Raw genomic sequence first — 12,924 nt, forward strand, 5'->3', positions numbered from 1 at the left:
GTCGGATAGGAATCGGTGGGAGGAAGGTATCCACTAGAATTTGCCTATGACCCCTGACTTCATACTCCGAGTACTGCAATCTTATATATGTTGCATCTGCTCTGTTCTTTCCACAGGGTGCCAATATAGACTCCTAGCCATCAAGCACGTAAACAACATTGATGAGGTTTTTTCCTGCCTTGAACTTACAAAACCATCCAGAAAACGATCTGAAATACTCCCGTTTGCAGTCCCATACGAACACTACACAGTTGGCATTACGTTGCCTAGGCAACGCTGTACTACCTATGAACATTGCACACGCCGGGGAAATATACTATATTCCCAAGCATGCGCGCACCGTAGCTGCTACACTCTCAAGCATGCGAGCGCTGTACTAGCTAAGCTGCCCGCATAAAGCTCCATTTCTATCGACTTATCCCTGGCGTCCACACATCAGGGCCCTCGATGGCTGGAAGGTAAGTCGCGCAGGACATCATCCGCCGGGTCCTTACCTGTGACTCTGATGACCAGTTCAGTCACACTTATATTATAGACGCCACTGCGTTCCTATAGTCGGTAACACTGCATCTTTACTTTTTCACAGCCCTTGAAGTCAGCGCTTCCTCCACACTACCAAGTCACTGGCTAAAAATGGTCACACCTTGAATTACCAACACGCAGCTACCTATAAAGGCTGTTTCCTCGCCATACCTGTGCCCTTATTCCTTCACGAACAAGTCATACTATTGTTCCACAGCAGTGGACTTCGAACTTCCTATAGATTCTTCAGCCTTATACCAACACAAGGTAAGAATCACTACTGTTCCATATAACTGAACAGACCTGCTCTAGGTCTCATACACCTCGCCGATTACAAATATATGTTATTTATTCACAGAAGGACACTGGTTGTTGGCATTCAGACCTTTGCTGATTTCGATCGACTTAACCAGATCGACTATCTACACTGCTCCATTCACCTTTCCTTCGCTTCGCACGCTCCGGTTCCAAGCATAATGTTGGCCAGCACCATTTTAAGTCAAAAAACTCATTTTTGTCAGTTATCCTTAGTTGTGTTTGATCCTCTTTTTAATGCTATAGTGCTCAAAAGTGCAGCCCTCCTTAAGAGATCCAATTTCCCCCTTTCTCTTTGTGTCCACTATTTTTAGGGAGACACAATCCTGAGGCCCAGAAAAAGGCACCGCATCTGGGAGCTGAAACGTCCTAGGACCTGGCTTTTCTTCTGCCCGTCCTTTTTTTTTAACCCTGGGAAGTCTTGTTCCCGACGTAGACCGATGATTGTTCACCAAAAGAGCACAGCAAAATTCACAACATATGGGGCTGTTTGTATTTTTGAAAGGCAGTTGCTTCCTTCAACCCCTATGCCCTACACTATTAGACCATTAATTTGTGCGACTCACACTTGTCTACACTATGATGTTGCTTGTTCTCTTGTATTTGTCTGTATTTTTTGTAATGCAGTTGCTTTTTAATCCACATTGTACCGTTAACTTTATGTGAAAACTTTTTTTGTTTTGTTTTGAAATTGTTTGGTTTAGCACACATTTGAGACTCGTGTGTTAATTTTCTTTGCTTATTTCCAAACAACTGGTATGACTTACTTTGATTGTCTCATAACCAGAAAACTGAGTATCATTAAATAAAGATCATGCATGAAAATTACAAACAAGACTATGAATAAGTGTACAAATGACCTACAAACGGTCTTGATGTTTAAAGGATCCTAATATCGGATCGAAAGGATGGATCACAGGTGACTTGGACAACACCAAAAGTATCTTGCTTTAAACAGAAACATACAGTACTTGTAGTATGTTCTAACATACATCGGTGGTTACTCCCCTTGTGATACAGTTTCCACAGATGTGGGCTTTGTACAATGCTTCCTATTGAATTTTCTTGCAGATGGTGTGTTAAATTAAAATATATATATTTGTATGGAACTTTGATTGGACATTCCCTTTATTTTGGACTGTTACTGTGTTGTTTGGGTAACTACTTGATATCATTCACACCCCTTGTTAGAGCATAGCTTTCACTCAGACCACGTTACCACGAAAGGTGACCGAGGTATATCGCTTAACTGTCCCTATTTTACCTTTATGATTGCGTTGGCGTTTGGTTTGTAGAAGTGTGAGGAGTGAGTGGGCATTTTAGCCTCTACTCATCCTTGTACTCTTGCAAGGCAGAATCCAATTAATCGCATAGCCTTGTCTAATCCTGATATAAAAGGTCAAATCACACAGGAGTTAACTACTTTAAGAGCATAAGAGTAACAAAGTACTCATGGAGACACTTCAGACCCAGAACAGATGTGCTAACCCCATTAGGGAGACCTCTTTTTTCCTGTCATCGAAAAGGTAGTAAATGGGCAGCGAGTGCTGGTTTACATGTTCCCTCCACAGTCAGCATTCGTACAGCCCTTTCCCAGGTAATCCCTTACAGGTCATACCACGTATCACCTTGGTACACTGCCTTCTCACTCTGCACACCTGACTGGTCACCATCCTTTACACACTGTACCCCAACCTCATCCACAGGGTCCAAGGCCTAGTTTACAAATCACCTGACCATATAGCACTGAAGTAACTTGTTTTGCATTGAGTGCATTATAAATGCCAAAGAGTACATTTGTGATTCTCTTCATTCACTTGGAAGCCTGTCACACCGACTATCCATGTTGCTTCATCCACTGATCACCCTGCTACACTGCACATTCACTTGACAGCCTGCTCCTTTCACTGCCACCGTGGCCACCATGACTTTCTCGCTTAATCCTCTGCGTCACCCAATGGGCCAGCCTGAGTCATATTCTTTTGTCACCCTGCTATCTATTAGTTACCAAACCTCCATTTGGCCAGTCATTGCTGTTAATTCTGCTTCATATTTTGCGAGTGAGATCAAGTAAAATTTAGGGACCAAGATGAGGGGGAGTGGGAGAATTTCGAGGGTTTTAAGAAGCCACCTCCTATGCAATGCCACCCTTGAAGGCAGTGTAAGGAGGACCCAAGAGAGACTGTGAAGTATTCCCAAAACCTACAGAGGTTGTCAGAGTCCCCCACAACTTCAATATCCAACAAAAACCCACTCCAATGCTTTCAAAGGAACACCCACTTCTTGTTCTGATGAAAAAGGGGGAGGTGATCTGGAGACAGGACATTCACAGACAGCAGTTCCCACAGCCCCATCAGGTAGCAATAAAGGCCCACTTCATACAAGAGCAATATCCAGCAGGAGTCACCCCATCTCTTTAAGAGGAACCATGGGTCAGAGAACAGAGGTGAGGCACACCAAACCCTAAATGGGGGGTGGGGAAGACGAAAGGAAAATGCACCCAGATCCTACCTTCACACATAAACAGTACTTTCCTTTTACTTAGCCAAAACAGTGCAGTTACAAGCCGCCCCATTTAGCAGTAGGATTTGCTCATACAAAACACTATTTATCCTGGAAATAGCCATAGAAACACCAATTACATTCCCAAGGAAAAGGAAGTAAGCAGGCCCCAGAACATGTTTTAGGCTTTCTAAATGTTACCTGCATAAACGTCAGCAAACCTACGAGAGAGCAAAATCAGTTCCTCTCCAAACACAAAGCAAAGTTCACCCTCCACCCCTTCTGCTCGGCCTAAGTTCTGTTAAAACCCTCACTAAAAATCAGATAACCAGAGGGAGCTACACTTGGTCCAGGCAGCATGAAAGAGACTTTGTTGCCTCAGTCGGGTCAAGAGGAAGTGGGGGTGCAGACATGCTTTGTCGCAAAATGCAAACAGAGCCCAGTGAAGGTCCATGGGAGCTCAGATGTACCCTTTTTATAGAATCGGAGCCTCGGAAGAGACCCAGCAAGGGGGCAAGACCTTAGGAAAGAGACAGCTCCAGGTGGATAGCCAGGCCCCAGGGAAAGGCCAGGCCCAGGAGGGAGAACCTGAAGGTAGGCAGATCCAGGGACGTGTGTACAGGCACAAGGGGGGTTCACCAGCATACCAGAAAGAAGAAAATAGAGCCGGCTGGAGGCTATAGCCTCGATCTTGGCTAGAGCCACAGACAATCGAGGAGAAATAAGTGATGACAGTCAACTAGAATGTAATACCTAGAACCTGGGGAAGAAACCCAGAACATGTTGTGAGTGACTCATTAGAAAGAAAATCCTAGCCGGTTATGGATTTCACTTGAGAAAGAGTATTTGGGACTGTCATGTGCTGCAGAAGCTGAAAGAGAACCCAAGGCGGTTGTGGTCTCTGCTTGAGGGGAGCAGGAGTCTATTGGGTGCAGGAGGGCAACTGTCAGTCAGAGGGTTACAACATATCTACCAAAGGACAAAAAGGAGACCAAGAATGAATCCATGGGTTGGTTTGTACACCCAGTGAATGAATGAATAACTTGTTCTGGCCAGCCAGGGTATTTAAGTCCTAAATTATATTTAGGTAGACCAGGGAACCAACCTTGGCCAAGTGACACCCTTCAATTAGGTCACTGTTTACCATATTTTTGATTAGCCCATCCTCTTTCTGTTTTATGTTGCGGTTGCCTCTTTGCCCAACCCACATTAACGGGGATATAGCCTTGGAGGGTGAGGCATTTTAAGGACATGGGATAGGAAGAGATCCTGGTTTAGGAAGGGTCATGCCTAGGAAAATCACTCACCAGTTCACTGTTTGCATACATTTACCACGTGATCTAACCTATTCTGTTGTGCTCCTCGCTATGATAAGGTGTTGGACCATATATATTGGCAATGTGTGTTCCGTTGCTCCCCAAGATCACTACACTGGTCATACTGCAATGTTTGTTACAGGTGCCTACTGTGCCATAGATTGCCGGTCATTGCCACATATTACATTTTTGATCACTTTATCATACATTAGTCCGTTGGAGAAACTCCAGAGGTAATGGATGAAGTAAATCCTTTATTTATTAGGACAGACCCTGTGGGCCCACCACCACTAAGCCCCACTTTCAACCGTTATACGGCACTTGGAATGCTGACCGCGTAGCAACGTAAGCCGGCATTCCAGAATGCATTATGACATTTCTCCCTCCCTTAGCACATACCACATTAAGCAAAAACATGAAAAAGGGAACAATTGAAACAACAGAACAATATGTGCACTAGTTAACTGAGATAACACACATTTGTGATGATGGGAGAAAAAGGGAAGATTGGGTAAAAACAGATCAAAATAAAGAATGCACGTGGCAAGCTCACATGTGACAAGCTCACATGCACACTGCAGTGATAAAACACACGCACGCTGTGGCCATGGACCCACGCGCACACTACCCACATGCACACTAACCACACACATGTTACTCACTACCACCCTCCCACACATAATCCTTAATTCTGACAGGAGGCACGCGCACCCTCAACGGACACCCCCCATTCCTGCCCGATGCCCGAGGAACACTTTCCTCCTCAGACGCCACACTCACCCCTTCCTCACGGCTGTCACCCGCAGATACCTCATTACGTCCTGCTTCCAACTCCCCCGTAGCTCCACCCACATGCTGTTCCACAGAGAAATCACTTAACTGAGACTCCAAATCAGAACCACACTGAACTGACGGTGCCTCAGCAGCACCCCTTAACACAACAACCCTTCTCTTGCACCACCTTGTCCCATCGTCAAGAACCACATACCCTGTGCCCACCGTCGCCACCATACGCATGCAGGGACATAAACGTGCTCCTCCCCTTAGGGACAAATCTGGGGTTTGTCACCCACCTCGACCCTAATGGGTCTTTTCCCCGCTCTGCTGTGCTCTCACATGATCCTGGTGTGCACCCACCCTTTGTAACACCTCTGACATGTTCAGCTCTGTGATCACACCCCCATCAAGAGCAGCCGTCCTCAACCTTTACCCAGCATTCCTACCACTCATGAGTTACAACAGTGATTTGCCTGTAAACACCAAAGGCATTCGCCTATACGCTGTCAAAGCCTCTGAATCACCTCCTGCCAACACAACCCATTGGTGACGGCCAGCTGAATAGCCCTCCATTGGTGCACGGATTGTGCAAAGCTGTCCTATGGTGCCTGATACCATTGCTCCTAAAAAAATCCTGCATTTTCTGGGACACAAACTGCACCCCGTTGTCTGTGACCATACTTGCAGGTACACCTCCCCTATCAAATATCCTTTTAAGGAAACCAATCACCTTGTCCGTGGTTACTGACTCGAAAGCAGCAGTCTCAACTCATCATGACGTATAGTCAACCAACACCACCACAAATCTCAAACCCCCTCGTCTAAGACCACCTTGGACCATACCTCATTTGGAACATCCAAAGGGTACACTGGTTGTGGGTGCAGCCCTCTGCTCGTATCACTCGTGGCACATGCCACACACTCCTTCACCACCACCTCTACCTCCTCATCCATAGCCGGCCACCAATACACCTCCCGCAACCTCCTTTTGGTCAGAGACCTACCCAAATGCCCCTCATGCACCATCTCAACAAGTCTTGCTCTCACACTCACGAGAGGCACCAACCTCTCCCCTCTCGTGACTCCCTATGGTCCCTCCGCCAGTTCCCTCAAAACCTGCATGTACCCCTGTCCTTCCTCCCTACCCATGACCACTTCCCAACCATCACACAGACCATCTCTAATCCACGCTTAATCTGCATCCTTGGCCAATTCTTCCTCCCACTCATCCTTATCCACCGCAAGAAGCAAACATGCCACCTGGGTGCTTATATCACACTCTCCCTGCTCTTCCGGTGCCTCCACTGGCAATCGTGATAAACAATCTGCTACCACATTCCTTTTGCCTGGTAAGTACTTCACCCTGAAATTAAACTCTTGCAGGTCCACCATCCACCTCACAATCCCAGGAGCCACCGATGCCACACCCTTGGTGGTGAGCACATATACAAGCGGTTTGTGGTCCGTCCTGATGACATATGGAATACCCCACAGAGAAAAACTAAAATGCTTTGAAGCCCAAGAAGCAGCAAAAACCTCCCTCTCAATGACTGCATACAGTTTCTCAGCATCCCTTAACGTCCTGGACGCAAATGCAATCGGCTTGCACACACCATCCTGCCATTGGTCCAAACCTGCCCCTAAACCGACATCACTAGCATCTACAGTAAGCACCGTCTTGTTCTTCGGGTCAAATGACTTCAAGGATGGCACCTTGTCCACATCTTCCTTCAATTGAACAAATTGAGCCTGGTACTCCTGAGACCATTCAAACCTGGCATTCTTCTTCAACAAAGCATGCATGCACACAGTCTTTTCTGCATACAAAGGTAGAAACTTGACATAGTACTCTGTCATTCCCATAAATGACCTGAGTTGATCCTTCTTCACTGAGGAAGGAGCCTCCCTCATAACTCTAACCAATCCTTTTCTAGGCCTTATGCCACCAGCATCAAGTGTGTGCCCTAAATACGTCTCTCTGGCCACCCCCACCTGACACTTCGATACATTCACTGTCAAGCTATTCTGCTGCAGAATTTGCATGACCCGATGCACCCTCTCATCATGTTGCCTTTTGTTCTTACCCCACATCAAAATGTCATCTTGAAAGTAGCTTACTCCCGGCACACTCCCAAACAATTCCTGCATCGAATGCTGAAAAACTGCAGTTGCAGATGCTAACCCAAATGGCATACGCTGAAACCTATATGGACCAAAAGGTGTCAAAATTAAGTCAATTGTCTCGATTCCTCGTGCAGGTTAATCTGGTGATAAGCCGATGACGGATCAAAAGTGGAAAACCACTCTGCATGCCCCTTTGTTAAAAGTAATTAATTGATGTTGGGTAGCGGATGACGATCAACCCAAATATTCAAATTCAGCTCCCTAAGATCTACACACATACTTAATCCATCATCTTGTTTTTGTGCTAATACCACAGGAGATAACCACTCAGAGTTCTCAATTTCCTCTATGATGCCCGCCTCCTTCAACTTTTCCAATTCCAATTTCAACCCTTCCCTGGCCAAAACGGGAACACCTCTGACCAACACCATTGGAGGGATCTCATCCTCAGGCGAGCCTCTGGCACCAGGAAAAGCAGGATGCCATAAGGCCAAGAAACCTCAGAAAATCAAAAGCCGGAAGACACTGGGCACTCTGGAATTTGGTGACCATCTGCAGAAAGTGTTGAGTCCTCTCCACGGGGGGTGAGGCTTTTCCCAAGGATGCATCCAGGACTGCTCCGAATAATTGGCGTCTTTGAGGTGGTATCATATGAGACTTTTTGTAATTGAGGGAGAAGCCCAGCCCATGAAGAGAGTAGCAGGTGATACGGAAATGTTGTAGGGCCTATTTGGGGGAGCGTGCCCTGATCAGCCAATCATTCAGGTAGAGGTAGACGTGAATCCCCCCTCTCCTGAGACTCGCTGCCACCACCACCATCAGCTTGGTGAAAACCCTCAGGGCGGAGGTCAGCCCGAATGGCAAAAGTCAAAACTGATGGTGAGAACCACCAGCGGTAAACCTCAGGTACCTCCTGTGAGTGTGATGGATCGGCACATGAAAGCATCCTGAAGGTCCAATGACCCCATCAAATCCTGGAGCTGGAGGGCCTGAAGGATCCGAGAAGGTGTGACCATCTTGAACTTGTTCTTCCTGAGGAACTTATTCAAGCATCTCAAGGTCAAGATGGGTCTCAATCTTCCGTCCTTGGGGATTAGGAAATAAGGAGAGCACCACCCCTTGTTCCTCTCAGTTACAGGTACTGGTTCTGTAGCACCTCTCTCTATCAGGCTCAAATGTCCTGCACAAGGAATGGATCTGGACTTTGAATGAGTGGCTCCCTGGTGGATGGTCCTGAGGCCTATTTCTTGAAAGGGGAGGCAGTAACCCTGGGCTACGGTTTCCAATGCCCATGCATCTGAAGTAATACCCCGCCATTCTTGCAGATGCTGTGGGAGTCTGCCTCCCACCAGAGTCTTGTGGGTTAGGGCCTCTGAGCGGTTTTGAGGCAGCTGAAGCAACAACTGTTGGTAAAGTAGCCGTTGCTTGGGCAGACTTTGCACCTGTGCCTCGTCCACCACGAGGGAATATTCTTTGGCCCCTTTAATTAGCCAGTCCTCTCGCTCTTCCAACTGAGGAGTAGAAGCGAAAGGACCTACCCCTCCAAGCTGTTCCACTGGGGTGAGATGGTTGTGGTTGTCTGTTGGCAGCACCAAGGGATTTGGCTGCCACCTTCGAGGTCTGCAGCTTCTCTAAGCTTTCGTCAGCCTTGCTGCCAAACAGCTGAGTGCCTTCCCCAACCATGCAAACCTGTGTATTACCGTGCTGGCCGCCATGGCTCTGCTGATACTATCAGCCAAGTCCAGTCCTGATTGTAGAGACTCGCACATGGCCTCCTTACTGTCTCTTACAATATTCAGGAAGCAGTCTCTCTCTTCCCCTTCGGGAATATGGTTCAGCCGCCATAGCTACTCAGTCCCATAGGGTAAATGTAAATTTTGCCAAAGCCCAAGTGGCATTTGAAGACTTAAGAGCCATGCTCCCTGCAGAAAATACCTTCCTAGCCCAAAGCGTCGAAACGCTTATCATCCCTGGCTGGTGGGATGGTTGGATAAGCAGCCTGTTTGAAAGTAGCCGTCGCTGCCTGAACTACTAGGCTCTCTGGTGTAGGGTGCTTTGATAGATAGCTAGGGTTGCTAATTCCTGGTGAGGTTTTTATTCAAAGCTGGGCTTGATTCAGGAACTTCCCAATTCCCCATATCCCTTTTTTGAAGTGCGATATGAAATGGGAGAATGGGATCCTTCTGTGGACCTTAATCAAGAATATATGTCATGTCGTCCTGCTCAAATGGTGTAGATCTGCCCCATCCCAGAAAAATCTATAACTCTGGACATAAGCTGCCTGTAAGAGGCATCTGCATGATCTGCCGGGTCTGGCTTGCCAAACCCAAGTTCTGGTGAAGTGTCCATACCACTAGCAGATTGGCGATTGTACAGATCTTTTCATCTGGACTCCTCTGAAATTAGGCTTTCTGGAGTGTTCGGTGTGCCTAACTCCAACCCAAATGGTGCAGTGTTGTGGTCCGAAGGATCCTATTCCTCATAAATGGAGGATAAAGACCTGAAAAAAACATTTTTTGGGAAAGGCTTGTAGGTTTTTCAACTTGTTTTGAGCTTGTTGAAGGTTTAGCAGGTAAAGGCATCAACGGCTTCGATGCTAACGGCACTGAATGCTTCGACAACGGCATTGATGGTCTCAATGCTAATGGCGTCGACAATTTCTTTATCGTTTTTAGCTTCAATGGAGCCCTAAGAGGGCTTGACCCTTGACTCGATGGAGTCTTCAATGATTTCTCGTTGTGTCGAGATCACAGGGGTTCTTGAGGGTTCTCCGGCCTACGTCCCGGGCTCGGGGGTGTGCAGGATTTAGCCTTTAGTCTTTTCCTTGTCCGCTTTCAATGTCACAACAGGAGCATGGCTTCTTTCTTTCTTTCTATTTCGAGAGGGTTGGGCATCCTTCTTGAAAATCTTTAACATTTCATGCCTGAATTCTTCCCACTAGACTGCAGTGGAGGATTCGGTCAGGCATGTCATTCTCTCCAGAGAGGAATCTGATGATGACAAAGCAGGCAACCTATAGTGCCTTTTCTTCGAAGAGGATGAGAAATGATGCGATTTGCTCCTGGAGCTGTAACGCTTTTCCGATCTCTTCATTTGAGGACAGTCTCCTTTTGACTCCCCGGACGATCTTTTCTTCGACTGAGTCATCGATGGGGATGTAGTAGGGGCACTACCCACCGCAAATTTCCCTTTATGCTCTTTGAGAGCCTTACCACTCATGGACTGACTGGACTCAAGTCTGCCATCCTATGGTCCATGCCAAGGCACCACAGACACACACGATGAGGATCTGTGAGGGACATTTTGGCGCTTCAGTCGTGGCATTTTTTACCCGCTCTTCGGCGTTGATGGTGTCGAAGACAAGGCCATCATAATCAAGTATCAAAGTTTTTCTTCACAGAAAACCAAAGTGCCCTGTATTACTCGAAGCGTTGGGCATCGTGGAAAAACTAAACTGAAGCTAACAGGCACTGCGTGTGCTATATATATATATATAGCGACGATGACGTTGACTCTGAGATGAGAGCCCTCAAGGGGCATTGAGTCAACCCACTGACACAGAGTGCCCTCTGCTGAAAAAAAAATTGCTGAAGCTGGAAGGGAAGATATCAAAATATGAGCAATACATGGGAGGACACAATCCATTCGAAAATGCCATGCTGATGTAAAACCAGTCTGTTTTTGCAGGCAAAGCGGGACAGCAAGGCGGACACAATTAGTCCGTTCCATGCCCACGCTCCACCTGCAAAAAGCATTAAATCTGTCCAGCTGCATCAATCAGGGTATTAATCCTAGTATAATAGTTTAACGCCACTTTATTTACCCTCTGGTGATTTTGAAAATGAGATCATAAGAGTATAATATTTTTACTCTTCAAAAGATAAACAGCCATTGAACCTTCTTATATTAATGTGTAAGAGATTTAATATGTATGAAGATAATTAAATCAATATGAGGGGAATTACTTGCTTATGTTCCGCATACTAATGCAAGAACAAGCAACTGTTCAATAAGGAGGAAGAAGGATGTTCAGGTTTTATTAGCGAAGCATTGTTAACTAATACAGAACCTGCAGTGTGATATAGTCGCCTTTTAAAGGTTGAAATAAAGCACACACTAATGAATTTACACTCCCAAACACTCACTTATCCAAACATAATGGAGCAGACAAAAGTGCACAAAGAACCAGCGTCAATTACTTTATTCATAAAGTAATTTGGCTGGAAGAAGGTACAAGACGTTCACCAAAATCTTCTGTTGCATCAGGGGTTATAAACCAAACACAATACATTGGCCCTCATTACGACCCAGGCGGTAAGTTACCGCCTGGGTCGTACCCTTACCACCATGGCGTAAACTATGGTTACGTCATGGTGGTTGGCGGATTTACCGCCCCATTCCAAGGTGAGTGGGGCGGTAAATCCCCATTTCCCATTTTACCCTTCCCCATTCCCATTTTCGCCCCATAGGGCCGTTAAAAGCCATCCCGCAAAGGGAACCTTGTAATCGGGCGTTAAGGGTCGGCGCCGTTTACGGCGCCGTAAACCCCTTAACGCCTGAATCAGAATGAGGGCCATTGTCATAATTCTAAAAAACAATACTAGAGCCTTCTGATTTGATATCAGGAAGCAAATGATATATTATTCTATATATTCAAAATGCTCATTGGACAATCCCTAATCTCTGGACCCATCCATGGACCTTCCCACTAGATGATACGTCCCTTCATGAACATCAGTGGGACAATTTTTGATTGGCTGGCACCACAGTTGCTGACAGTATTACAAAAAAGGTGTGCCATTGGTCAGTTGTTACTCATACAGCCTTGGATGTTGTGCTTGTCCACAACAACTCAATTATATTTTAATGTGGAGGGCGAGATCAAAACTTTTCGTGGGCAGAAATAACAAATGTACTCCCATCTCACTTTCCCACGCCGGGCCACAATCTTTCAGACAGTTTGCTAATCTTGGACAGTTCATCATATCCTCTGTCACGTCATACACTGATGCTTGTAGGTGCATGATATAATTGAATCAGAAGTGTTACTTTATTGTGGTGCGGGCCAAGGTGCAAGGCCAACTTCTGTAATTTATTCATCTTGCTACAGTGTTCTCTGTGTGCACACTAAACCTCTCTTGTACCTTGGGGGTACTACTGTGCATTCATCTTTCTATAGTATCTTTGGCAATGTTACTATGTGCACCTGGCGATCAAAGCTTTGTGTTTTACTCTGCTATCAACAGAAACTAATTGTTGCATATCTAGACTGAAACCCAGGGAAGACCAATTTTTGCAAATTCAGCTCCCCATCACATCCTCCCTCCTTTCTCAACCTTGGCATCCTCAGCCTTCCGAACACCATCAT

General features: G+C 46.2%; 1 protein-coding gene across 1 annotated transcript in view; it reads left to right on the forward strand.

Annotated features, from left to right (window-relative positions):
* The first annotated feature begins 353 nt into the window (after window positions 1–353).
* LOC138582141 (zinc finger protein 567-like) overlaps window positions 354–12,924 on the forward strand; it is a 428,111-nt gene continuing 415,540 nt past the window's right edge. The window contains exons 1-2 of the mRNA XM_069653158.1: window positions 354–458; window positions 587–789. The gene's annotated coding sequence lies outside the window, so the exon portion shown is untranslated. The remainder of the gene's footprint in view (window positions 459–586; window positions 790–12,924) is intronic.

Source organism: Ambystoma mexicanum, chromosome 3q (genome assembly GCF_040938575.1).
Source record: "Ambystoma mexicanum isolate Mex_15411 chromosome 3q, UKY_AmexF1_1, whole genome shotgun sequence".
Taxonomy (NCBI): Eukaryota; Metazoa; Chordata; class Amphibia; order Caudata; family Ambystomatidae; genus Ambystoma; species Ambystoma mexicanum.